This window comes from Hydra vulgaris, chromosome 06, assembly GCF_038396675.1.
Source record: "Hydra vulgaris chromosome 06, alternate assembly HydraT2T_AEP".
Lineage (NCBI taxonomy): Eukaryota > Metazoa > Cnidaria > Hydrozoa > Anthoathecata > Hydridae > Hydra > Hydra vulgaris.
In genome coordinates this window covers 58,713,829-58,734,043 of record NC_088925.1, presented here as the reverse complement: position 1 = coordinate 58,734,043, position 20,215 = coordinate 58,713,829, and the positions used below count along the sequence as shown (strand labels likewise).

At 30.1% G+C, this 20,215-nt stretch overlaps 1 protein-coding gene across 1 annotated transcript in view; it reads right to left on the bottom strand.

Moving 5' to 3' along the window:
- Nucleotides 1–8,276, bottom strand: part of LOC136082027 (uncharacterized) — a 92,844-nt gene extending 84,568 nt beyond the window's left edge. Inside the window, exon 1 of the mRNA XM_065800559.1 lies at nucleotides 8,098–8,276. The gene's annotated coding sequence lies outside the window, so the exon portion shown is untranslated. The remainder of the gene's footprint in view (nucleotides 1–8,097) is intronic.
- Nucleotides 8,277–20,215: the final 11,939 nt, after the last annotated feature.

Sequence of the window (20,215 nt, the reverse complement as noted above, 5' to 3'; positions counted from 1 at the left end):
ACAAATAAGTGTTTTTGGAGCACTTAGGAACAGCCACAGAAAAAGGATGACACTTAATTGAATGACGAGTAACACGAGAACGAATTTTAGTAGATGGCTCAAGAGACGCTAACTCTTTAGAGCAGTGCCCATCATAGTATTTGTAGAAAAGAGAAAGAGAAGCAACATTACGGCGATTACGTTGACAGAAGAATTAAAAGGATGGAGGTTGTATGAGTCAGGAAAACATGAAAAATGGAGAGAGTTCTAAAGGGTTAAAGTGTGGGGGAAAAAAATAGACAAATAAAAGTTTTTAGAGCATGCAAGAAAAAATACGAAAAAAAGATGAGACTTTGAAAGCTGAATGACAAGTCAAGCAAGAACGAGTTTTGGTAGATAGAACTAAGATGAGTCTGTTTCAGCAACATCCATGATAGTATTTGTAAAAAAGAGAAACTGATGCAACCTTACATAGATAGAGCTGGTCCAACTATATTTACAATATATTTTTGAACTATGCCTAGAAGAGAAAGAGCATCATAAGAAAAGCCAACCCAAATATGACAACAGTAATCCGAACAGCAGTAAGAGATTTGTAGACATAGAGAATGAAATTAGAGTAAGATATTGGCAAGAATAAGAGAAGCAACCTTATCAGATACTAACTTTAAAATTGATTGTGTTTATGGTTTTGATGAGAGGTTTGTAGTGAATATCTGTAGTGAAAATCCAAATAGACATAAATTGTATGCAGTAAACAACTTTTGTTGGAATTAAAATTCAGAAATCATTGAAAGCCCAAGCTTGAGGCTATCAGTGAAATGCAGAAAAAAGGTCAGATTGCAGTGAAAAATAGAAGATAGATCACAATCAATGACTGCTTGTTCTAAGCAATCAAAAAGTGAAGACTTTTTGCCAAAACAGGAGTATAAATTTAAGTCATCAACAAATTCACTTCAGATCAAAAATTATTAGGAAGATAAGTAATGAAGATGAGAAACAATACAGAACCAAGGATAGAACCTTGGTTCTGTCTGGTACCCCAGAGTTTACTGGAAATAAAGAAGAGCGTTGGTTTTCAAGGATGAGAAGACTGATTGGATAATAGTTGGAGAAGGCAATGTTCACCAGAGTTATTTAAAAGATGCCATTATTCAGCGGGCAGCAAGATTCAGTGAAGCACTTATTAAATAGACTTTTGGAGAACACTTTTGTAAGACCACAAGCCGTAGAAGAGATTTAGTAAACTGGAAGTAATAATGCTTAGCATCGAACAACACCATTTTACATTGATTTCTTGCAATAATTAAAAAAATGCTTATTCTCAAGAGAAACTTTTTCATCAATTTTTTGAAACTTTTTCATCAATTTGTGAAAAATTGATGAAAAATTTTTTAATCTAAACAAACATATAGAAAAGCAATTTAAATGGTATAATATAATATAATAATGATATAATATAATGTAATAATTTAATATAATAATGGATATAAATATAATATAATAATAATGGATAAAAGTTTTTTCTTAATATAAATTGCTGAACATATATATATACATATATATATAAATTGCCATTTTGTTTGTGAACCGCATACTGAGTAATGCTTCTAAACAAGGCCTGAATTTAAGTAGTATACACAAGGCCTGTTTAAAATGTTTAAAAAACGTATTTTAAGACATTTAAAAACATACATTGTGATTACTGGATAAAACAAACCATTTTTAAAAAGTCATTCACAGTAAGGTTTTTTAAATATAAAATTATTTAAAAAAAATCGTAGCCTTATTTTTTATGGAGAAAAAAAAGGAGAAGAGAGGGAATTTCACAACAGGCACCGCTCAAACTATTGCTGGATATGACACTTGATCGTCACAAAAATAATCACAAAAAAATACCAGTAAGCTTTAGGGTAGTAGAGGATAGTGCAACGATAGGGTGAGCCCAAAAAAGAATTACAAGATGAAAGATTTTAGAGATCATGACATGATTAGAACCTTCTAAAGGTGAAACTGAACACAAGCTAAGGTCAGAGACAAGACTCAAATCAAGGAGTGAAGGTAAGTGATTAGGGTTGTTTGGAAAATGAGTCACAGAGTCAACTATCTAAGTAAGAGATTGAGAGATACAGATGTTAAGTGCTTTAGTGCTAGTAAGGTCAGTGGTAAAGCTAGAACCAAGAATTTAATGTGATGAGCATTTAAGTCACCAATAACAACAATATTTGCTAAAGGATAAAGAGAAAGGGCTTAGTCAATTTGATCAGAAATTACATCTTAAAGAGTGAAGTCTTGAGAAGAAGGACAACAAGAAAGAACAAAGAGAAAGGTAATTGAGTGTAGAGGTACTAAGTAGAAGCACATAAGAATAGTCAGAGTGCTCAAATCTGATTTCTCCACAACCAGGTGAATTGATAGGTAAGTATACGACCAAGCCAAGCATGCAACAACTGGAGTCTTTGCAATCCAAAGGATAATAGACATAAATACTGAAATTCAATTAAGAAACAGTTGAATTCAAATTTGTCTCATAAAGAGCAACTAAGAATGGTGATTTTTGCTAAAGGTAATATTCAACTGAAAAAAAGTTACTTTGGCGATCACATATATTTGTTAAAGATATATTGAAATGATTAGGTGACGGTAATAGTTTTTTTATTTTTAATACTTTTGGGTACTTTGGTCATGACTTAAGTTTAAAATAACTTGACTCATTCATAGATGGAGTATGGCATCCAAAGCAATGAGCTGTGCAGTTTCCTCAGTCCTAATAATTAATCTAAAATAATTGAAAATAAAAATGAAACAAAAGGGATGTTTGATTAACAATAAAATATAAATTTAAATAAGTTTAAATGCCACTTTATTAACTTCATTGACTTCATGTAAGTTATTTACTCAAGTCATTTAGTGGATATTATCATGATAAGTTTTTGTCGTGAAATACATTGATATATTTATATATTTTAATGAAAAAAGTATTTTACTAGTAGTTTTCATTTTCACATTTTAAATTTTTTGGAGGGTGAAACTAATATATTTATTTTTATTGATATTTATAGAAATACAGTTGCTATTAAGCCAGCTACACACATAAAAGTTTAAAGAAGAACAATAAGCCAACAACAAGACAGCCATACTTAAATTAGTCTCGCAAAGTGCAAGTAAGTCTGGTAAATTTTGCGAGAGGTAATATTAAACTTATGGTAAGTTATTTTGAAGACCAGGCATAATTGTAATTGAAATGGTTAGAACAAAATTTTAATCAAATTTTATACATTTTTTATTGTTCATTAATGCATAGTAGATTAGTGTTGTCAGCAAAATTATAAATAATGAAACTAATTATATAGTGAGATAAATTATTATTATATATTAAAAATCGTAAAATAGTAAACAAAAATTCTGTGGTACATCGTATTTGAAAACTTTATTTGTGGATTGAAAACCATTAGATAATACACAATGAGAACATAAAGTAATCATTGAAATTACCCTGTATGCTATATTAATTTAACTTTTTAGTTAAATCTTATTGTCAACTGTTTCACAAGCTTGTAGCAGATCAGTAAAGATACCACAATCAAAAGAACAGTTATTTATCACGCCACAAATTATTACAATAACGCTAATACAAATTATTACAGTTACGCTAATACAAAATAATAACAAAATGCTTCATACAAAATCAAAACTGGCAGCCATATAAAAAACTTTGAACCATAGAGAAAGTAGTAGATACAAGAAAACAAATTTTTCAAGAATTTTTTTGGATATTTGATAATAATGACAATGGTCAGTAGTTATTGCAGTCAAGTTGTGACTAAAATTTAAATGTCATCTTTATCATTTTAGGCTGGTATTAGAAATTCTACAAAAAGCCTCATAAGGCTTTGAGAAACAAATTTTAAATATGTGGATTTGTTTAAAAAACTGTCAAAATTTAGTTTTTTCTAAACTGTTTTAACTTTGTTGATTTTCATTTAAATGGCTTGGTATCAAAAAAATAGGTATAACAGTGGGCTATATATTGGCATATCCAGGAGACTAAGTAACCACAAGCTGTATATAAATGTAACTTTATGTGATTTTTGAAAAGTTATTATAAATTTGATCAAGACCAACAAAATTAGGGATGCGGAGTCCCAAAAGGACTCCTGCTTTATATCTCTACTTTTTCTAAGTCTGTAGTGTCAAGAAACTCTAAACATGTTTGTTGAGTTAAGATCTGCTATAAGGAAAAAATTGATAAGATCTAATGACTTGAAACTTATTGTTTTTAAGCCCGGAGTCCTGGAGTCCTGGCCGCCATTATACCTAAGGACTCCAGGTTCAAAAAATGGTTGTTCCTCTTACCTAAAAGTCTTTATTTTTTTTTAATTAGTAGTCCATAAACTTATTTATATTTTTAGAGCTCCTGGATAACAAAAACTAGGAAGAAGTAATCTTTTTGTGACTTTCAAATCCAGACTTTCAAATCCTTTTTGGGAAAGTAGTATGAAAAGTATATACATACTCTTTCATATCTATCACTTATCAAACTATCACTTATCAAACAAATGGAAGAAAGAAAAAAGAAGACAGACAATAAATTTTGTCTAGAAGTTTCTATTCAACTAGAAAAATTTGATAAAAAAATAAACAACATTCAAAAAGAATTAAACTCTACTATCCAAAAAACACATGTTCAAATAGACAAAAGCGCCAAGTATCAAAAGAAAAAAAGATCTGAAGTCATTTCTCAACAGCTAGATAATGATCAAAAGACCAGAGCAATTGATGTTGACAAGATGCAAAATGTTTTACAACAAGCTCAAGAGAAAGCTGATGAATTACAGAACAAGGAAATTAGCTCGGATATTGTTAAAGAAGATATAACTAAAGTGATCTACCTTGGTAAAAAAGACAAAAATGCATTAATTCGTTCAAGACCTTTATTAGTAAAACTGGTAAATCAATTTCAAAAAAACCTTGTGATGGAGAATCTAAGTAAACTTAAAAATGCAGATACTAAGTATAAGTCAATCAAAGTGGCTCAAATGATTTGACACTAAAAGAAAGAGAAGATCTCAAAATTCTTGTTGCAGAGGTGAAGGAAAAAATAGCAAAAGAATTTCAGGGAATGGATACATGTGGTAAAAGACAGACCAGAACGAATGAAAATTGTAAGGCTAAAGAAATCTTGGGGAAATATATAATTGATAGAGTTTGCACAAATAGAACTGACCAAAATAATGAGACCCTGTTATCTGATTATATTGATGAATCCCTGTTAGTATGTTTGTTTTTAAATAAAAAAAGTTTGATTAATAAAATGAGTGAATTTCAAAGAACTGTCTATACTTTACAACTAGATATTATTGGGATAACTGAGAGTTGGGCTACAGAAAGTGTATTGGACTCTGAACTTGAATTAACAAATTACATACTTTTTAGGCATAATAAACCAGTCAAAAAGAAGGGGGAGGTGTGTTACTATATATCAAAGCAGTATGGAACCTGTTGCATATCATCCCAAGTCTAACTATATTGAGTATATATGGTGTAGTATAACTGGTTTACAAAATGACAATCTACTGATTGGAGTCTCCTACAGAACAAACAATGTTGATATATTTGGTAAAGAAGTGGATAGTCTACTGAGAGATCTTCTTCATGAAGTCAGTGTACATAGAATATTTTTGATGGATGATTTTAATTATGGCAATATTTATTAGAAGGGGTTGACTTGTTTGGCTATACCAGGTGCTTTACATGAAACTCAGCTATTCTGTGAATGCATCCAAGATACATTTTTAAATCAACATGTTTCTAAACCCAATAGAGGTAAAGCTATTCTAGACTTGGTTTTTAGTGATCATTCCATGATAACCTTCAACATCCAAATGAAGTTGAAAAATTTTAGAACCATATTTGACTATAATAAAGGAAAACTTGATTGCATTACACAGGAGTTGCATATTGTAATTTAAAACCTGAAGGAAGCACCCTAGATTATTGGTCAACAAGCACCCTAGATTATTGGTCAATAATGGTAAAACAACTTATGAGAAAGATGTAGGCGTCATAATATTAAATGATATAAAATGGGATATGCAAGTCAAGTCAGCTGTTTTGAAAGCTAATAGTAAATTTGGAATATTAAAAAAATGTTTTAAATTCAAAAATGCTAACAATATCAAGTTATTATTTACAAGTTATGTTAGACCACATTTAGAATATGTGGTACAGGTTTGGTCTCCTTATCTTGAAAAAGATATTAAAAATCTGGAAGATGTTCAACGTTGTGCAACTAAATTGATTTTGGAATTAAGGCACCTACACTATTCAGAGCGTCTTAGAAAACTGAATTTAACATCACTTAAAGAGCGTTGAATAAGAGGTGATCTTATTCAAATGTATAAATGGTATAATGGTATTGATACGATTAACTGGAATATTGCACCTGTATTAGCTCATTCTTTACAAGTATCTGGTCCTGCATCTCAGAAAAAAATAATAGACATTGTTTATGGTTAAAAAATAACAATAACTTTTCCATCAAATTACGCGAAAACTTTTTCACAATTAGAACGATACATCTATGGAATAAATTACCAAATGAAATTATTGAAGCTGATAACCTGAATGTATTTAAATACAAACTAAATAAACTATTGCTTTTATCTTTAGTCAAACCTTAAACTCTAATTAATTTATTTTTATTTCTATTTATGCATTTTTTTACTGATTTATTTATCTTATTTGTTACTCTTTATTTAATTGTTCAATCTATGGTAACAACTGTCATAGATCTAACTTGGTGTTAGATCTCAACAGTTTCTTTAAAAAAAAAAAAAAAAAAAAACATATAAATGAATATTGCTAAGAATCTTCATTTATATGTTGACCAATAATCTAGAATCAATATATGACTAAAGAGATCAACACAAATCCTAAACAATCAACACCAATCCTAATTATAAAAGTATAAAAACTAAGTAAAAAAAAACCTCTATGGATGACTCGTAAAGTAGCCAAAGAAATCAAAAGAAAAAGGAAAACATATTCTAGAAACAAAAAAGAATCTCATCCTGCAGTGGTTAGTGTGAATAAAAAGTGCAAATGCTTAATTAAAGAAAGCAAAGATTGACTTTGAGTATACGCTGACAAAAAATATTAAACATGATTTAAAATCATTCTTTGCTTATGCTAGAAGCAAAACAAAGTCAGTTAAAGCTGGAGTACTGTAAGTGATATAAACCATCACTTCAGTACCAGAAGTGATAGTTTGCAACTACAAGAAGATCAGCAAAAGCTTGTTAAGTGGTCTCTCAGAATGTGTAGTCAACCGCTGGAACTCACTTGATAATGATACTGTAACAGCCACTTCCCTAAATTGTTTCAAATCAAAACTTAATAAATTACACACAACACTGTTGTGCATAACTATTTAACTTATTAATGCTGTCAAATTATGCTGTTATTAATGCTGTCAACAAGGATGGGCTTCTTTACGGACTAATGTCTACATAGCTCAATTGGCCATAACTGGATTGCTTTAGCAATACTGGTATGGCCATACCAGGTAAATAACCAGGTAAATATATTTTTTATTATCATTATTATTTTAAAATAATAGTTTATACCGATATAGGTTTTACACATCAAACTTATAGCTCTAGCTGTGGCTATAAGTTTGATGTGTAAGAATTACATCGGTATAAACTATTATTTTAAAATAATAATGATAATAAAAATTATTTTTTATTTGTTATACCAGGATATTTACCTGGTATGACCATACCAATATTGCTAAAGCAATCCAGTTGTAACCAATTGAGCTATGTAGACATTAGTTCATAAAGAAGCCCATCCTTGTTGACAACTTTCCATACAGGAAGCAGGTCATACCAAAAAAAATCAATTCTAACATGCAGCGCAAAATTTTTTAATGAAATGTGGAAAATGCATTAAAGCGCTGTTTCAGTTGCCTACCTCTTATCATTTTATGAATGATTACAATAAAGAATTTCATGTAGATAAGAATCGTATAAATACATAGATCTAAATATTTGAGGAAAGTACTCTAATTAGATGTTGAAGGTTGAAAAATTACACTAAAACGCTAATACTTACCAGTTTTTAAAAACGTTCTTTTATTATTTTAATTTGTTTTTTTATTATTTTAATTTAATTGAATGTTCTTATGAATATATAATTATTTTTAGGTCATTGCTTTTAAGATGACAGAAAATAATAACCAAATCGGTAACGTTAAACTCAAATTTTCGCAAATCACAACACTCGCATGTGATGTGATTTACGGTTAACCTTGTTTACCGTAAACGGTAAACAAGGTTAACCGAAGGTTTGCGATCATCACCATTAGAATTGGGCAATAAATATAAACTCTAAAAGCTATAACAGAATTCGGAAACTACCATCCAGTCTGAGAGTTATTAAACCGAGTTCTAGAGCAGTAACCTTATTTGGAGATACCACGAAAGGTTGCATGGCCACTATCAAGGAGGCACAAGTAAAAACCCATGTAAAGAGTCAAAATGATTTAATATTGATCACCAAAAATCCACAAATATCGGATTATGAACGCTAGATCTTTTTAACTTTATTTATGGGTTTTTGCATGAAACAATGTAACATAGGTTTACAACAACGCCAGCCAAATACTTTCTATAAGACAGAAGCTGGATGCAGTTAAAATCTGTCTAAGATGAGTACTTCTATTGTGATAACATCTCTAAACTCAACCGAGAGCCTTAAGAACGGGGTATCTTTACTCAGTTTATTATGTATCTTATTGCATTTTGTTTGCTTATCTAAGATTATTGGTTGCTTAAAGCATTGTAGGGAGTAATTAAAAAAAAAAAAAAAAAAGAACAGCAATTTGGCAACCTTTTATCACGGCGATTTGTTTTCTGGTATTTAAAAGTAGTTAATGGAAGTGAATTTCTGACTTTTTGCAGTTTTTTTTCGGTTCTGGTAATTAAAAAAAAAAAATAATAATACTCTTTACAGTTTTATGATTTCTTTGTTTAATATTTTTAAACTATACGTTATGGATGAAAAAAAAATCTCAACATTTTGACTTCAAGTTATAAAGCATTGAAGTTGTGTATTCCGTCGGGACATTCTTGTATTCTGTCAGAATATTTTATTTTAATGTTTTCGTTTCATCCTACGTCAGAATAGCCTATAATATTTAGTTTAACTTCTTAACTTTAGAGAAAACCAAAATATTTGTTATGATTATATTTCTAAGTATCTATTTATGTATTTTATCTAAACACACATATTTATTCAATTTTTTTTTAAAAAATCAACTTTTTTCTAATTTTTATGTTGATTTCGGTAATAAAATTTTATTGCAACAAAAAAAAATTCTTAACTCTTAAATTTAAACTCATTTCATTATTTAAACATAGAATGGATAGTAATAGTAAACTGTGATGAAAATTTTTATTGTGATGCATGGAATACAGAAGCATTTAATGGGTATTCAGCATGACCTACTTAATAACAGGCCTGAAAGACGCGCGTGCGAAGAAAAAATAACTCTAGGAGGATATTTTGTAAACAAATCAGTTGACTATAAAATTAAAATAAGCTACTAAATTGCTTGTTGACAAAAAAGTTGTTTTTCAAAAATAGCTTTCAAGAAAATTGTAACTTTTATTTCACAAATCAACAAACTTTAAAATAAAAGTTTTTCACCTTAAGGTGGTCCTACACTCATAAAAGCTTATTTTTATAAAAAAAAATTTTTTTTTTATTTTAAAAGCTTATTTTATTTACTCATCACTTGTGAATAGTCTCTGATTATATTGGATTGTAAACAAACTCTATTAAAAAAGATATTAGCTGTTGTATTTAGGTATCTTAAAAAAGTATCCTTAGAAACGCCCATAGCAACCACATTTTGAGTTATTTTTAGGTTAATAACTAGTCAAATGTCTTTTTTATTGTTAAAAATTGATGTGATTGTAAAACCTCGTTTTGGTTATACGCAACTTAAAGTCATAAGTTATAAAACAGTCTGTACAAGTTGTTCGTAAATGAAAAAAGTGCTGTCAATTTTAGGAGCTTTTGGATATTTGTTTATATTGCAACCCCATTTGTATTGGTACCAAATGAATTATATTTAAAAATATGGCTAAGGGGAATAAGAAAATTTTTAACAGGAAAAGAAAGAGAACGAAGCAGCATCTTCACAACAAATCTGTCATATGCAGTGATGACAAACAAAACAAAGAAGTTGAAATTGATATATCAAATACTGTTGATGATGTAGATTTTTCTTCTGACACAGAAAGTGAGTCTTCACAATCAGATGTAGAGGAGAATAATAACGTTGATAAGTTTGATTATTTTATTTTAATAAACTTCAAGATTTTTAAAACTGTTATAGAAAAATTTGGGAAATGCTTTACTTGCAACAAAAACATACAAGTTATTGACAATTTAAAATCTCGAAAGGGGTTAGCCCATTCTTTAGAAATACACTGTGAATATTGTTTAAACAGAGAGCTATTTTTTATCTCAAAACCCTGTGAATATATTAGTAAAGAGGAAGGTTCAAAAATGAAGGAGCCGTTTGATATAAATATTAGAAGCATTATTGCCTCACGAGAGATTGGTGTTGGTTTTGAAACCATGGAAAGATTTTTTTCTTGCTTGAACGTATTTAGTATCTCAAACAATTCTTATCATCGTCACACTCAAGGTTCTATAAAGGAAGCATATCATACAGCAGCTGGTAAAAGCATGCTAATAGCTGCTAAAAGCTTCCATTCTAATTCTGAATGCCCAAATCAAAAATGTGTTATCGTTGATGGAACCTGGCAAACCCGAGAATATTCCTCCCTGGAGTAATAACAACAATCATTGATAAAAAATGTATTGATGTTGAAGTACTTTCAAAATTTTGCTATGGCTGTGTCTCTCGGGAAAATAAAAAGTCAACTCCAGAATATGCAGAATGGTTTGCAAATCATCAATGCACTATTAACCATGTTGGTTCTTCGGGTGCTATGGAATCTGCTGGGGTAAATATCATTTAGACAGAGTTCATGATGTAAATACTTATGTAGAGCAAGTGAATCTTTCTGTTGCAGTCTTTAACATTTTGAAACCAACTTTTACTGATTTATCTTCAGATGATTTACTAAAAAAATGTCTCCATGGTAAGACCCAAAACGCTAACGAGACACTCAACCAGATTATTCGGAGACGCTGCTCAAAAAATATTTTTGTGGGTAGAGTGGTCTTAGAGTCTGCAGTTAGTTCATCTGTTATTAAATTTAATGAAGGGCCTAATGGAATCCTCTCTGTACTAAATAAATTTCATCTAACAGGATATGTTACACCAATGAAACTTAATGAAAAGAAGAAAGAAACTATAAAGCGGTCTCTTCAAAAGTCCACTGATCGTGTCAAAAAGAGAAGAAAACAACTAAGAACAATTAAAAAGGGTTACTTAGACAAAGATGATGAAGAAAAAAACTCGAAATTAGTGATTCTTCCCGGGAAAAATTTTATTCCAATTTCCCGGGAAATTTTTTTCGGGATCCCGGGATTTTTGTACACACATTTTTTAACTTTCCCGCCAAAGTCAGAATTTTTTGTTTTCCGGACCATAAGAAATATTGCTTATTTATATTGTTTACATATTGAAATTTATCGCAGCGCATTGGGAATTTTTAAAAAAATGTCCTTAAATCTTAAAACTTCGAAGGTTTGGAGTTATTTTGATCTTAAAAAAGCAGACGAGGCACAATGCAAACATTGTCCAAAAATATTACTATGCAAAGGTGGTTCCACTGTTGGATTGAAGAGGCATTTAGAAAAAATCCATAATATTATTTTAAATAAAGAAGAAGAACCATCAACTAAAAAACGTTGTGTTCAATTAACAATTGATTCCATGACAAAAAAAGTTTCATTGGGAGAACGATTGGCTCGTTTTGCTGCGATCGATGGTTTTTCTATTAATGCAATAACTGAATCGGATCAAATTCGTGAGTTGCTTCGTGATAAAGGCTTCACTCTTCCTAAATCGAAAACAGATGTCATGAATCTTATATATATATATTATTTGGAAATAGTCGAAGAAAATAAAAAAAAGATACTCGAAATAAAAGAAAAAAAATGCAAGTTTAGTATAGATTTGGATGAATATTCAAAACATGGCAGAAGATTTATGAATATAAATCTTCACTTTAATGAAGGCTTTATTAATCTTGGATTAGAGCGAATGTTAGGATCGCACAATTCAAATGATTGCCTAGAACTACTCATCAAAAAATTAAACATGTTTAATGTAAGTCTTACAAATGATGTAGTTTGCATAACAACTGATGGTGCTTCTGTTATGGAAAAATTAGGATATACTTCGCCTTCTGAATATCAACTTTGTTTTGCACACGCAATACATTTAGCCGTTGTTGATGTAATATATATAAAAAAAGGTAAAAATAATAATCAAAGTACTAATGACAAAGATATTGAAGATGATGTCTTTGATGATGACGATGATTATGATGAGGAGGAGGATCAGCAAAATGAAATTAGTGACCAAGTTCCTGATCTTGTTCCTGAGCTTCATAAAGTTCTTGTTAAAGTTAGAAAAATAGTTGTAACTTTTAAAAGATCTCCTTTAAAAATGGATTCTTTAAAGCGTTATTCTAAAAATGAATTTGGACAAGAGCTAGTGCTAATTTTGGATTCAAAAACTCGTTGGAATTCAATGTTGACCATGATTCAAAGATTTATTAAAGTTAAAAAAGCAGTTTTTAAATCTCTCGTGGATTTCAGTTTAGAAAACCTAATGTTGTCTGATGATGAACTTACAGTAATTGAAAATTTAGCAAAAAGTCTGGAACTTATTGTCTTAGGTTCTGAAATGATTTGCAGAAGGGAAGCAACTTTATTAACAGCTGATGACACATTAAAATTTATGGTTAAAGAACTTGATGTTCAGATTGCTACCTAGCAAAAGATCTTAAAAATGCTTTAATTGAAAGAATATGTCAAAGAAGAAAAAAAGATCTTGTTGGTTTACTAAAATTTTTAGATAATCCACAATCTTCAAAAAGTGATATGGATGATGACTTATTTAGCATGCCATCTAAAGCAGTTATGATAAATTTAGCGATTGAAATAGCTGGTCGACTTTTTCCCATAATTGAAAATATAGCAAAAGAAAAAGATAGCGATAGAAAACTTAACAATAGTATTATTGATATAAATCAGTTATCTGAATCTATGGCTGCCAGATTAGAAAAATTTGTAAAAAAAAAAGATGTTTTTGAAGTCAAGTGCAATAAATCAATTATGCGTCAAGAATTCAATCTGGTTGAAGCTACTAATAAAAGATCGCATAACTTAGATATGCTTTATAATGCGCTTTTAACTATTTGTCCTTCCAGTGTAGAGGCTGAAAGGGTGTTTAGTTCAACTGGATTTTTTTTTACCAACTATAGAACTAGATTGATCGACATTCATCTCGATGCACTGGTTTTTCTCAGAAGTCACTTTAAAGTTGTAAACAGTTACAAAAAATAAATAGAAAAATAGAAAAGTGTATTTAGTTATTTATATTTTCTCTGATGAAGATTTTCCCGGGAATTTCCCGGGATCCCGGGAACAATGTAAATAATTCCCGCTATCCCGGGAATGGAAAAAGTCCGGGAAATCGCAATCCCTACTCAAAATATATTCCTGGAGGGTTTTGATATGTTTTTTGTGAACTTTTTATTATGGTTTTATTCTTTTGTTTTATATATTTGACGTTTTCTCAGAATAAAGTTTTGCTTCGAATTAAAATCTTTAAAACATGATAACTTTGGACTCGTTTAAGCTTTTTATCTAATTTTTTTTTTGATTTTTCACATAATTAAAAAGGATCCGGATGAGAGAAGGATATATAAAATAAAATAAGGAAAGTACTTTTTTATGAGACTAATGTTGGCCATTTGTCCACCAATTTTTCTATGTTTGTTTCAAATCTTGTAACTTTTTATATACTGTGAATAATATAAAATGCTTCTCTCATCCGGATTAATATAACTCAAATAGTATATACACCAATTTTCAGCTTGATATGATAAGTATTTTGATTGCTAGCTTGTCACAAAAAGTGCTATTTTTTTCATTCATTTTTTAAATAATTGGATAATCGAGACATTTTTTTTTTTAAAGTTGATTTTTGTAAATAGTTTATAAAACCACATTTTTGGTGAAAAAATTAAATCAAAAACTCTTTGCTTTCAAAAGTTAGCCTTTTCTGTGGAGGACCACCTTAAAAAAGATTTTTCAAAGAAAAACTAAAAAAAATTCTTTAACAATGTAAATTATTTTTTTCTTTTTAATCTAACAAACTTCAAAATATATATTTTACATAGATTTCTAATTCTATTCAGTAACAATCAATAGAAGTTATTTTAGATTAATCATTTTTGTGACAACTTAAGCAATTTTGAAGCTGGTTTTTTTGTCGATCGAGGTAAAGCTTGTTATAGTTGTTTAACAATATGTTAGATAATATTTTTTTAAACCTATCTATGTTTTCAAAACCATAAAATTCTGCTATCATCTTTGTGATATTTATAAGACTTGTTCGACAAACTGAGGACATGGTATGGTGGAAAAATGTATAGCAATAAATAACCCATTGACACATATTAGAATAATACCCTGTAGTACCAATTGAAGTGCGAAGTTTGTTTAAACTTGTCATGTTAACAAAAACAAAAGCAAAAAATTATCAGGAGGACATTTTAGAGCAGGTGGTAAAACCTTTAAATGACTCGTTGTTCAATGGGGAACAATGGTCATTCCAACAAGACAGTGCCCCTTCGCACAAAGCGAAGACAACACAGAGGTGGTTGACAGCCAATGTGCCCGATTTTATCTCTACGGATGCCTGGCCGTCAGCATCACCAGATCTTAATCCATTGGATGATGCAATCTAGTCTAAACTGGAGGCGAAGGTGTGCTGCAAACCTCACACTTCCGTTGATGCCCTCAAGCGATCACTTCTCAGAGAATGGGATGCTTTATCCATGGATACCGTGCGTAAATCAATCAAGGAATGGCGTCCAAGACTGGAGGCGCGCATACGGGCAAAAGGGGGTTATTTCGAGGACTCTCTTTATTAATGTGTACTTTAGCATTTTGACTAAACCATAACATGCATATAATATGTATATATTACATTTGTTCTTGCATTAAAAACATGTTCTCTTAAATTTTTTTACTGAATTAAAATTTCGCACTTCAATTGGTACTACTAGGTACATATAAGAATGTTCACAGCTTGTTTGGATTCCATTAAAATCTGTGTGTAAATCAAGAAGAAGCTTTGTTTTCTTAGTTTTTACTTTGTAAAATGTGTTGAACATTGATGAAATATGTTCAATCAGCTTACTAAGCATTTTTTCAATGGATCACTTGAAAAATTTCCTAGACATACAAAGTCATGGGAAGTGCAAACGAGATGCTTTGTTAACTCAACAACTCCTTTACATGTATATGTAAAAGCAAGAGCAGTATCTTTGGTAAGTTGTTTTACTCTCTTCCCTTGCTTTTCAGGGACCATTTTTTCAAGCATAACTGCCAAATCAAGTTAAAATTCTAATCGCTGATCATTATCAAAGACAGCCCTTTTAAAGTCTTTAAATCAGGTATTTTCAAATTGACTTTTAACATTTAGGATTTTAAGTCCACAATTTTTGATATAAAATCAACAGTTTCAAATGAATCCTGCTTTTCCGAATGAATCTTTAGTTCAGTCAATGATTCAGCACAAAAAATCTGAAGACTTAATGCAACATTCTGTCGTTCTAAAAGTTTTGGACAGATAGACACTTCATTGAGCTTTGATAGTTTAAAAATCGAATTTTTTTCCAACTCAAACAGCTTTTTTAAGTCAACCCACTTTGCAGTTTTTTCAAGGCCACAGTCAGAATATTTTAACTCTTGCATTTTTTCAGTTAACCAATTATTTCTAAGAGATTTGATTAGATGGACATAATCATAAAGCGAAAAAATGTTTTCAGTTGTCCGCCATGGAGAGATCAAACTTAATTTTTTAAAGAATGTTTGATTTACTTTATTATTGTTACACAAAATTGCAACTGTATTGCCATTACACGAAGAAACTTATCAACAATAATACGTTGAAGAAACTTATCAACTTAAATGATACGTTGCAGAGCTTTGTACAAAAATTTTTTACCTCAAAATAATGAGCAAATCATAAAACTTAAAATAGTAGTTGCAAAATGTTCTGGATTATTTACTGCTTTTCCAAATAAATTACCGTCTTGACATGTTAGTTGTGGTTTTACATAAATAATAGAAAAAGAAAGTTTACACATTTTTCTTTTTCTACTTTATTTTACTTTTAGTTATTTAAAACTAAATGTTTAAATTATGTATTATTGTAATTGATATTTGAAATTTTCTATTTGAAATATTACACATATTTTATCAATCAGTAATTGCTCAATAATTTAACGTTCCAAACAATAGTATTTTAAAAATATTAATTCATTTAATATATCAAAAATTATTCGGCTTCGAAGCTTATTTGAAGTTACCAGTAACCAAAAAAGTTCTTTCGCAGGATGTTAACATGGGCTGGATTGTTTCAAGTGCAGCATCAATCTTATTTAAATTCGATGTTTGAACTCCGCTTACTTTATGCAGCTTAAACTCCCTTATTATCTCTAAAAATGGATCAGAATAACTAATCTTGGGTTAGAAAGAAACCATCTTTGCTAGGATTATTGTAACTGTGTCTTTAGATTATTATTGGTTTTTTCAGCAACTTCTTCTTCCAATGATTCGACATGGACACTATACACTTTTTGAGGGAATCTAGCATCACTACAATAAAGTTAGATGTTTGTTTAAAAAGATTTTTGAACAAAAACACGTAAACACCTTCACTGGTCAGAATAGTTAAATTATCCTTACTTAGCTCCTTAACAGCCAGTTCAATAGGTTTTAACACGTTTAAAAAATCTTCTAAAACTTTAACATTAACTTCCTCATAAAAACTCTTTGTTCCAATGTTCAAAACTTCTTTTTGAATGCATGATTTCAATTTTACCAACCTTTCAATCATGGGAACCAAAGAGATCCACCGAGTTTTAATGTCAAGTTTTAGCATCAGTTTTTTGTTTTCTTGTTTGAAAATCTTTTACAATACGGAGCTACACTTGACAATTTGAAAAATTTAATCAGTTTACGTGAGTTATTCATTACAGAATTGATGTCATCTCAAAATGTTCTATATGAGCAGTTTTCATAATGATATCATTAAAAATGTCGCTTCAATTTAATCTCTTAAGATAATCATTGTCATTATAATCAAAATTTGAATCATTATCTTCTTCCGAAGTTAGGTTAAAAATAAGTTCTTCGGAATCGTTTGCATTATCATATTCATTGGTATCTTTTTCATTTGATACGCACTCGATCATGTTTGGTTGTAGCTGGTACGTAAATATTTTTAGAAAACATCGGTTACGGCTAGAATACCGTGATTGTGGCACAGTTGACTCTCTACAAAAATTATCCGTCCATGGCTAGCATTCAGCCAAGGTTTCACGTTTAAGGTGGTAACCCTAGAAATAATTTATTTTTTGAGTTTAAGCTATTTATTGATATTTTGTAGTAAAACTTGATTCTATTTCAAAAAATTAAAAAAAAAAATCATTCAAAAATTTTTTTTGCCTTGATTATCCAAAAATAAATTAGTTAAACCTCAAACAATGGGGTATATTTGAAAACATAATATCTCACTATATAATAACTCTACAGCTTTGACATTTTGCAGAAATGCTTATTACATATAATATTTTCATTTGTCATAGGATTTTTTGATTTGCCTCGATAATTCCAAAGTTATGCAAAATGTTTCAGAATTTATTTATTTAGTCACTCAAATAAATACTAAATTTCATATAAATCTGAAATTTGCTCTTAATATTACAAAATCCTATGAGAAATGATTTATCTATGTCTTATGAAAATGTTCTGAAAATTTCAGTTCATAAATCCATACCATTTTTAAATAACCATGTTTTAAAATGTGTAATGTCTCGAAAATTATTAAATCTGGGAAACGAGACTTTTAATAAAGTATTTCAAAAATAATGTTTAAAAACCACCAGGTATATATGAAGTTTGTTTTTCATTTGAAACCTCAACATCCACTATGCCTTTTTTAATTTTTCTTAGTTTTTTACGCTGTTTTAACATCATATTAGAAGATTTGTGCTTCATATGTTTAACACGTTTATTATCAGCCTCCATTAGTTTCTTGGAAGTTATTTGTCCTTTAATTCTAAAACTTTCCAAAACAGATTTTACTCCTTCACCACCATCATTGAAATGAAGAACTGCAGAATTAATTGCCAATTCAAACGTTCCTCTGGATAAGAATACATTTTTAGGACAGCGAGTCCATATTATTGCGTTAAATGCTTCGTTTGCATTTTGGGTTTGTCCATGGAGGCATTTGGTCAATAATTTATCATCAGATAAATCTTGAAAAATTGGTTTCAGCTTTAAATAGATCCATATTGGTAAATTAATTTTATCTTTATGAAACTTAGTACCATTTAGTTGATCAAGTTGCCACTTACACCAAGAATTTTTATCTCTGGGACACATAGCATGGCGACCTGCAGGATCATTAAGTGCGGTGCAATGGTAGAGAATGGCTCCTATAGCTTTCTTCATTGCATATACATTATCAGAGTTTCTCCGAATAGCAAGACCATAGTAGTTTTGCATGGAATTAATAATAGTATCAGTAAGTTTCCCTTTACCATGTATTGGAGTTTTTGTCCCTTTAAAGTTTTTCACTAAATTTCGAACTCTAGTACCAAGTCGCTTTTGCACATGGCCAATACACTCTAATTTCTCAATGTTAGTTCCATTCTCCTTGTAAGGATTAGATTCAACAACTTCTTTAAAAGAAGAAGTATCTCCATCTCCTAAATATTGGGAATAAATTATATTGTTTTTCTGGATGGAACGTGCAAAATTTTGAATAGCACCAGCAGCTTCCATGGCACCAGAGGATTTAGTATGGTTTATATGACAATTATGATTTACTTTCCATCTATCATGTTCAGGTGTACCTTCCTTGGATCTCCACATTGTACAACCTTTACAGTGTTTTGAGAAAGCCTGATAATCTAAAACTTTATCACCAACAGCAGCTGTAACTACACCATTCAATGATGCATGACCTCTCTTCTGCCAAGAACCATCTATTGTAACGCGTTTGCAGACTGGCTGATTACTCGCTTGAGAAAATTCACTGGCAGCTCTTTTCATTGATACTTCAGCTAATTTAGCATATGCAGTTGAAATACAGTTGTCATTTAAGTTGTCAAAAGCTGATTCACCAATACCATACATGTTAAAACAGTTAGTAAACATTTTCAATGCTGCCTTGCCCCGACCAATCTCACGAAAACTAATGACTGCTCGAACATTTGACTCATACAATTTGCGACCACGTTTAGTTTTTCGATGAGAATCATGGCACTCTTTACTTGTGAAACAGGAATTAATCCAACCACAGCTCATACATTTCAATTCTAATAAATGAGCAAATCCCATTCTTCTTTTCAGGTTATCAATAAATTCTATCGGTTGTTTGTTATCACATTTAGGACAGTACAGAATTGGTAAAATTAACTTTTTCATTTGCTCAATATCCATAAACATAAAATATTTACTATCATCATTATTACTAGATTCAGTAACAAAACCTGCAGTTTTAAGTTTCCTGGAGCTTGCACATTCAGTTTCTAAATCTGCTTTAGTTTTGTTGTTGTTAAAGTTTTTTTCTTTGGTTTTAACCATGTGGCGATTCTTTGGTGGTATTTTTTTTATTTTTCTTTGTAAATTTTGTTTTGTTGAAATCATTTTTACTAACTAAAATCTAAAAAATAAAAAATTCAAATAAATAGACTTCAAAACAAAAAAGAAATTTGCCTTCGATAAGCAATTCATGTCACCAGACAAACTTCATGCTTATCCTTTTAACTTTAACAAGTGTTTTAGTTTTTAAAGTATAGCTTATAGTCACTATATAGTTTTAAAGTATAGCCATAAAAATGTTTCAAAAATAGTATTCTGCTGCATTTTTTAGGGCATTTACATGTTGCTAGCGCGTTGCTAGGGAAAAGTAACAGGAACCAATTCACAA